The sequence below is a fragment of the Pinus tabuliformis genome, chromosome 4_1 (genome assembly GCF_031772625.1).
Source record: "Pinus tabuliformis cultivar Carrire ecotype Pingquan chromosome 4_1, CPIR1, whole genome shotgun sequence".
Taxonomy (NCBI): domain Eukaryota; kingdom Viridiplantae; phylum Streptophyta; class Pinopsida; order Pinales; family Pinaceae; genus Pinus; species Pinus tabuliformis.
Window position 1 is genome coordinate 994,993,716 of NC_142303.1, and position 7,685 is coordinate 995,001,400.

A 7,685-nucleotide genomic window follows, 5' to 3' on the forward strand; every position below is an offset into this window, starting at 1 on the left:
TCCTTGTCTCCACTTGTTTGAGCTAAGAATTATTGCCTCCAATGTCTCCGCCCTTTACTAGGTCTCCATGGAAGAATGAAATGAAACTACAAATTATGTATTCAACTAAAGAAACACAAAGTTACCCTCTATAAACAAGAATCCAGAGAGCACAGAGTCTCACCCTTCACCAAGAATCCAAATCACTCTACACCTCCACATTGTTTTATTTTTCATGCTACACCATGTGCACCCACAACCCAAAATTGGGTTTGTCAACCTTGCATAGTCATTCCATGATCACTCCCGTAGTGTCGTTGTTGTAGTCTCACAACTTATTGATGTCACCTAGTATGCCTAGCCCGACAAAATAACACCCATAGCCCCAAACCCAGGTATGTGATTCCTTCACACCATTCACACCCTTCCTAGTGTGCAGTAGATCACATTTCCCCTAATTTCCTTTATTTTTCCAGATAAATCTCTTTTTCCACCCCATGAATTCCTCCTCTGGACCATCTCATGTTACCATTCCTTACTAATTAGTTCTTGTGTGTTGAAATTCCAATACGTAGTCCACGAGACACGATATAGGAGTATGGAATTATCCTCCATTCACGAAGCTTCGTAATCTTCCTCCTTTCTACAATGTAAACTATTAAAGACATTCCATAATATTTATTAAACTAGTCAAGGATATGGTGGCCATTAAATGATCAACATTCCATTCCCAAATTCCCAGGAAATCTCCTCCCTAAGGCTTTGAATCTATTCCCATTCTCTCAAATATGTACTTGTGTTTAGACTTCCACAATAATTATAGAAATTAATGTTCATAAAATATTTACAAGAGGGTTTAAAAAAAGGGTTGTCACAAACCCCACCCCCTTAGAGGAACACCATCCTTGGTATTCTATACGTGAACAAAATTATAACCATGCTCTATACCAAGCATAAATTTCATTGTAATATCTATATACATAGCTCTTTACAATTATTTGCAATCATATTAACATGTTCTTAACCAACAAACAAAAATGGGCTTGACACCCTCATTTGCTCAACCGTCTTCAGTGTGACTTCCTCTGGTCCAAAGTGTCTCCACTACACCTTGAAATTCTTGATTACTCAATTTTGTAGCACAATATGCCTCTAATTTAGATTCATTACAGTGCAGAAGCATCTCCTCTATTGGTTGGTTTCACTGATTCTGATTGGGCTGGTGACCTTGATGATCGAAAGTCTACTACAGGTTATGTGTTCACTCTTGGTTCAGGGCCTATTACGTGGAATTGCAAGAAACAAAGTGCCATTTCTCTTTCTTCAGTAGAAGCAGAGTATCGTGGTGTCGTAGAAGCTAGTAAGGAATCCCTGTGGCTTCATCAGATCCTGTCAGAGTTTGGCTTTCAGTAGCAGCATCCGACTACACTTTGGTGTGATAATCAAAGTTCCATTCAACTATGCAAAGATCCAGTCCAACATCAGCGCAACAAACACATTGAATTGCACATGCACTTCATCAGAAAGCTCATTCATGACCATGTTCTTGAAGTGCAATATTGTTCAATAGATGATCAAGTTGCAGACATCTTTACAAAGGCTCTCAAAGAGGAAAAGTTTACTAAACTTCGATTTACGGTTAGAGTTCAGGAAGTTGTTACTAAGGGGGGATAGGCTCTAATGCCTCCTTCCTTCTCCTATTGTGTCATATTTGTACATCCTTCAATCCTATCCCATGCTTTTCTTAAGGGGTGATGTTAGTATATTCTGACACATAGGAAATAGTTAAGTATAACTTGGTCTAGTGTAGAGTTAGGTAAAGTGTGTTTCTTTACTATGTACTTTTGTAACTTACAATATGACAATCATGATATGTAGTGATCCGACAGTTCATTCTCTCCTCGGTATTACCAACACTTGATCCGTGGCTTAACACCCGATTGGACCATGATCTCTATTTAAAGAGCATGGAGGATCATTTTTAGGGTAACCGTTCATGAGAGAAACTTATGTAAATTTTCATTCTTTTATTAGTAAATTGCCTGAACTGGCCGTGTTGGCTCAAGCCGTGGACTGTTTCCCTCTTTGAGGGTTTTAACCACGTCAAGAAAACTGGTGTATTGATCTGTGATCTATTTGTGAGCGGTATCCTTTGGTGCTATGTCTGAGCAAATTACCTTGTAAATTCCTACAAATCATCCCTTGAATGTTGATTTTGCATGAAATTACAACTTCTAGGTTAGACACCAAAAAACTCCTCCTAAGCACATCAACTACCTTGTTTTCCTTGCCTTTGATGTATTTGATTTCAAAATAAAACTCACCAATTATGCCAACCATCTTGCCTACTTGGAATTCAACTTGGGTTGTTCAAACAAGTACTTCAACCCTCCATGGTATGTCGTCAATGTAAATTTCCTTGCAAGAGGGTAATGTTTCCACATTTTATTGTGAGAACAATTTCTGCCAATTCTAGATCACAAGTGACATAGTTCTATTCATGTTCATTCAACTTCCTAAACTCGTATCATACTACTTTTCCCTTTTGCATGAGTACTCTTTCCAACCCTTCTTTGCAAGCATGCATGCACAACACAAAGTCCTTGTCTGGGTCTTCTATCTTTAGCACTGGTGCATGTGTAAGTATGTTTTTCAATTTCCTAAAGCTTGTAGCAAATTCAACTATTCATTCAAATTTGTTTCCATTTCTTTGTAGCATTTTGATTAGGTAACCAATCTTAGAGAAATTATAATGAACCTCCTGTAGTAAAATGTTAGCCCCATAAATGATCTGACTTCTGCTACATTTTGTGGAATTGACCATTCCATAATTTCATTGACCTTTTTTGGGTCAATTGTCACCCCTCCTTTCAGACTATGTGTCCCAAATATCGAATCTCAGACTTAAAGAACTCACACTTGTTGAGCTTTTCATAAAGCTTATGCTTTCTCAAGAATTCTAGCACTATGGCTAGATTCTCCTCATACTCCTGTTTGGTTTTTGAATAAACCAATAAACTAATACAAATTTTTCCAGATACAGACTAAACACATTGTTCATTAAACACATGAAAGTGGTAGGTGCGTTCGTAAGCCCAAAGGCAAAAACCATAAACTCATAGTTCCCATACCTGGGCCTAAATATTATTTTATGAATATATTCATCCTTAATGTGTACCTAATGGTACCTAAATCTCAGATCAAATTTTTATAAGAGAATTCATCCCTTCAGCTAATTAAATAAATCATCAATCCACAACAAAAAATGTCAATTCATAATGGTTCCTTTATTAAGATGTATATAGTCTATGGATAGTTTTAGTGTTTCATCTTTTTTCCTTGCAAACATAATCATTGCACCCAAGGCAATACACTCAACCTAATGTGACCCTTGTCCAATATCCATTTAGCTATAGTTTCAACTCCGGCGGATGTGTCACACTCATATGGTAAGGTGCCTTATATTAAAGTTTTTTATAGGTAACAATTCTATGGAGAAATCAACTTCCCTGTGTGGTGGAAATATTGGAATCTCCTCAAGGAATACATCATTTTTTTAAAATTGGATTCTCCTCAAAACTATTGATGTTACCTTCAGACTCCTTTGTTATTTGTAAAAAAAACAATTTGCACCCTTTTCAACTTCATTATTTTGGCTGTATTGTTGTTACTAGCCTGAATGACACCAGTGTCAATTTCCCTTGCAATGTTACCTTTTCCCCACTATTATTAAAGAATTCGATCCACTTGTTGTAGCATTCAACCTTATTCTGGTGCTTTACCAACTAGTACATCCAAATGAGGACGTTGTATGCATGAAAGGGAAATAAATTTAAACCTACAGTGGTGTGCATGCCACTCAACATGATTGGGCATGACATTACCTCATATTCCACTCATTTCTTTGGCCCAATGGCTAGACTATCCATAATTTCTTGTGTGTTGTTCTTGGTAAGGAACATTTCTCAATGACCTAAGGGATTACATAGCTAAATTTTGATCATGAGTATATTAAAATTGATACAAACTAGTCATTAATCATACCTTCCATTTTGATTATTAAGGCTTGATGATCAACCTACCGGTTGTCCAATGTAGCATAAAGTCTTGGCATGGTCAGAGCTACATATCTCACTGTGTCTAGTTCCTACACATTGTACAATCCTAGGTTGTCCTTCCTTTGTTGGGGACAATCTCTCTTCTTGTTCTTTTCTATGTAGATACAACATTTCATAGCTCTCCTAAGAAAATATTGACTTCCTCTCCTATAGCCTAACAGAATTGGTCTCTACCAACAATAGTTGATCTTTTCTGAAATTCACCCTTGTTAATAGTGGTTGAATTCATGTTCCTTCCTTGAGGTTGTTGTCTGAGAAATTCATTCCCCTTTCCCTTAAAATTGATTTTACCTTTTATTCGCCATTTAGTATTGTACTCAAGCTTGTGCTCAGATTGCTCGCAGTGGTACTTCATTTTCCTAATAGAATCCTCTAGAGTTCGTGAGTCATCAAACTCTATCCCTTCCCTAAATTCCTGTTGCAATCCAGTGAGGAACCTTTCTATGTTTTCTTTTTCATTCTTGAGGTAGGGAACATACCTTAGCAACTCCAAAAATCTCGTTACGTACTCATTAGCTAATAACTACCCTAGCCAATGTTCACATAAATATTTTTCGTTAATGTCATAATACCTCTCTAACAAGTAGTTTTACTCGAAGTACTTCTCAAACCTTCTCTAGGAGAAATATTCCACTCTAATACCCTATGCACTCATTAAATTTTCCAACCATATATCAACCTTGCCTTTTAGACTAGAGATGACCACTCTTGCCATAACTGTTCTTCTTCAACCTTCTTCACTTCTCCATCAAATGTAGAAGGGTTTTCCTTCTTCAATTCTTTTATAATGAAGTCCTTTTGCTTCCTTCTTTACCGATAGTGCCTTTTTATTCTAACAATAGGAAATTACTTAGGACATATTGTCCTCTTTTATAGGGTACTCAAAGGAGTTCCACCCCTTACGGTGTCTTCACTTCTTTACCTTCGTCTCTTCTTGGACATGTTGCCTTCTACATTATCAGTCTTCAACTCTTGTCTTCCAAGTCATAATGAACTTTGCTTAAACCTATAGCTAGCTCCCATATCATGTTGCTTTTGTCTTTGTAGATACAATAGGTTTTTCAATATGACAACATTCATTTCTGCTTGCCTTTCTTGGGCCCCCACATGCTTCTCATTTGCATCCTTGTTGCTTCTCAATTAAACTCTTAGACTTGTAAGAGTATCCATCTTGTTAGAGGAACATTTTGCTTATTTTTTGTAGTGTATTCTATATTGATAGTTATTTCTAATTATTTAGTTATGTTTCATATTCTTATCCATTATTCCATCATTAAGAAATTACACATAATACATCAATAATATAACATTTATGACAATAGGATCAAGAAGAGACAACCAAACAAAGAAAACAAGAGTGTACCCTTGGAAAAATCACATGGGGGAAAGAACCCAACCAACTTTCTCCTTAGATAAATTATTTAGTTCAATAAGAGACACACCTAGATCGTCTAGTCATTAAGAATTTTTTGGTCAAACCTAGTCCACTTCCTCCTAGTCAAGTCATATAAATTCCCAATAACTTTGATTTGGTTAGGCCTACTATTGTACCAATTAAGTTGGTTCTACAACTTAGTTATACCCTTGAAGTGAGATCGTGCAACCAAAGATTTCAATCCTACAACTTTGGATTACTTTTGAAACTTGGCCTTACTATGTCTTAGTACTTCAACCTTATTTACCTGAGAATTTTTTCCATCTTTAGTGGAGATTCATCCTTTTTCCTCATCGAAATAATACCTTAGAAACTCTTCTTTATTTGGCCAAGAATGTTCCTCAAATTTGTCTTTTCTTCTTGTCTTAGACTTGTCGCTTTCTCTTGCCTAAGGAAGTACAAATTTTGCTTAAAAAAAATAGATCTGAATTGTGCTCTTTGAGGGATCAAGTCAAATGCCTCATATATATTGTCTTTTACTAGGATAAATGGGTACCTCTTAGGTTGGAGTTGACTTGACTAGGAGGACAACTGACCTGGCTATTTTGAAGCCAAAAATTCATTTTTTTCTCTTTTAACGAGGTCATGAAGAACATGCCTTATAATATTTTCTTTTTGACACTAGCATGAAGAATATGCTTTATATTTATTATAAATACATCAAAGTTAACAAATATTAATTATGAATACTGACCATAGCTACAAAATTAAACACTCTCTTATCTAGGGATGTATTCATAATGCCTATCTAGAGGTTCTCATGTTGACAAATTTCTCTAAGGAAAAGGTTATAACAAATCATCACCATAATTAGGTCAAAAAAATGTGACACATGTCGATCTAGTAGCATTAATAAATTACCATAATCTGTTCAAAACAATTTGACACATGGTAATTCAACAACATCAAAAAGTTATTATAGTTTTTGTGAGTACCTATGAACTATGTTGGACCTCCTCACCATAATCCTGGTTAGTATTCCTGACACATGGTACATCATTAGCACCAAATAGTCACCATAATTCTAGTCTATTTGACACATGGTCTAAAAACTAGTCTTGGTTCACCATCACTCTAGTCAATATCTTGACACATGGTGAATCTCCAATGGCCACACTCTATCAGAGTAATTATGGGCCTATAGGACCATTCTTCTTAATTTTTTTCAATATACTTGACACTAGAAGAGTCGTTGTCTTCTATTGGACCATTCTCGTTAATTATGGTCATATATGACACAGGGAGAATTTCTATCCTTGATGCTATCTCCTTGGAAATCACTCTTACTAAGAGAGGTATTATTAACAAGTCCAATATTGTCCTTGAAGTATGTGTATACTTCATCCTGGGATACAGGCTTTTCCAACAATCTGCTATACTATATAATAATAGTGGAGCCACACTGCTTCATTTCATACCATGCCATGATATTTAGGATATCGCTATGCTTTGACATGTTATCCATATCATCACCTGCACTTGATTAAAAAAATCCTATAAGTAGCCTCTGAAGCTATACTACTTCTCAACTTGCTGATCCAACTACAATATACTCAGCCTCTACAATACTAAGTGTGACATATGACTACTTCATTCTCATTTGAAGCAATATCTTGATGAACTCTTTCTTTATTCAACACTCTCTTCCCAATATAAATATGCATCTATACTTCACAAATATCAAATCATAACTGACTTTTCCATGATTAATTGTACCATGTTGGTACTCCAACGCATTTTAATCAATTTTCCTTGACTCATAAAACCAATCAACTTCTTCTTATTGGCTCCATCACTAGAGATTCTTTCCTTTCACCTTAGCTAGGTGCTCCCTCTCATGGTGAGACATATCCTATTGTGGTAATTTAGGATGATACCTTTGCTACTGTTATCTTTTAGCATATTATCTACGTAGCTTGAAAATTTCAATGACACTGCATCATCTTGAACTCATAGGTCAACTCCCTTTGAAGCTAAAACATGTCTCTTTCACTGCTCCCTTTGTTATGGAAGAAATTATTTCTACCACATTTCCTCCCTTTGACACATAAGTCCTTTGATTCCTTTTGAAACAAATCATATAGGATCATCCTTGATCGATTAATCTAAAAATTCTAAGCACAACGTGTCTTCCTACGATATTACAAAGTCTT